The sequence below is a fragment of the Gavialis gangeticus genome, unplaced genomic scaffold, assembly GCF_001723915.1.
Source record: "Gavialis gangeticus isolate Ggan-Ray unplaced genomic scaffold, GavGan_comp1, whole genome shotgun sequence".
NCBI classification, from domain to species: domain Eukaryota; kingdom Metazoa; phylum Chordata; order Crocodylia; family Gavialidae; genus Gavialis; species Gavialis gangeticus.
In genome coordinates, this window is record NW_017729031.1 from 61168276 (window position 1) to 61169896 (window position 1621).

The window sequence follows — 1621 nt, forward strand, 5'->3', positions numbered from 1 at the left end:
CCCCCCCCCCCCCCCCCCACGCAATCAGCATGGGGGAAAAAAAGCTTTGCCTTTCATTTGTGTATGAGCCCAGGGCAGGTAGTGGCTCAGCTGTAGTGGATGTCTTGTTTGTGCAGCTTTGGAGGGGGGTCCCTGTCCCACCTCCTAGCTGCCCTCTCCCCACTGCTGCTTACCTTCTGCTCTGGCTCCAGTCCTTCCAGCTTGAACCTGGCCCAGCTGGGTGATGCTGCTACTTCTTCCTAGCCAGGCTGGGCTGGGCTGGACCAGGGCTACCCTTGCTGCTGACTGCCCTGGAGCAGGAACACAGCTTCAGAAGATAAGGGGTGGGGTAGAAGAAGAGGGGTGGGGGTGAGGAAGGGAAGGGAAGGACAGACATCAGGGATCAGACACAGGCACAGTCATGGCTAGGGTGAGGGTGCAGGCTGCAGGAAGGAGCAGGAGGTACAGGGTAGGGAAAAGCAGGGGACAGGAGAGACAGGTGGCAAGCGGGGCAGGCAGAGGCACAGAGGAGCAAGGGGTGGAAATCTGCCTTGTCGCCTTCCACTTTTGCCTTCCCTGCCACAGTGGTGGTGGTGGTGGTGGGTGCAAATTTAAGATGACCTTCCACTAATTAGATTCTATACATAGAAAATTATAACACATTTATAATTTTCCATGTATAGACTTGATTTTTTGAGGGTTGTCTTAAATTTGAAGTCATCTTGGATTCAGGTAAATGCAGTCATTATGTTATCTCCTTTTAAAAAATAAAACTATTTGTTATCTATTCAGATTTTTTTTAAACTTCATACTGCTTTCCTTTCCCCGCTCCTTTCCCTAGTCACTCACTGGTAGCAATACTGTGGGTACCATGTCTACCTATTGTCAACTATTGTCAAAATAGGCAAAACTTCATTGAAAACACTGGGAATTTTGCCTGAGATATGGTCAAAAAAGGACTGCAGTATTTAGGTCTACATGAAGATCACATATTTGATTTAAAATGAAACTACATGTTGTGACAACTAAAAGTTTACAGGCTGAGCCTGCTGCTTTTAAAACCAATAGAAAAACCCCTAGTGACTTTACCAGGACCAGAACTGGGTTTCCTAGAGGAAATTTACCTCAGTGGCCTTAGATTCCATTTACCTTCTTGTCACTGAGGTTAGATAATGGAAAGGTCACTGCAGTGAACTTCACTTTACCCATGGACTCATTTAAATTCATTTCCCAGATTCAGACAGGACACTAAAGATATCTTACCTGTTGTTTACAAACAAGGCATTTTATAAAGTGTAAAACTTCAGTAGTCAGTAAAGCCTGTTTGGTGAATGAGATTACTCCCCAAAAAGAGAGGTGATGTTTGAACTACCACTTTCCTTCATAGGTTTTTCAAAGAAAGGCAGCGTTAAATCTTTTAAGTCTTTTTTGCTAGAGGTCTCAGCAACCCCTCTTTCCCAAGGTTCTCCACCTTGGGAAGAAAAACCTGCAGCATCCTTATAGGCTCGGCAGTGGTATGCTGGCTAGTACTACGGAAGAAAGAGACTTGGGGGTCATCATTGATCATCTGCATCGTTGATCATCTGCAGCTAGTAGAGCGACCAAAACGCTGGCTTGCATCCATAGATGCTTCTCAAGCAAA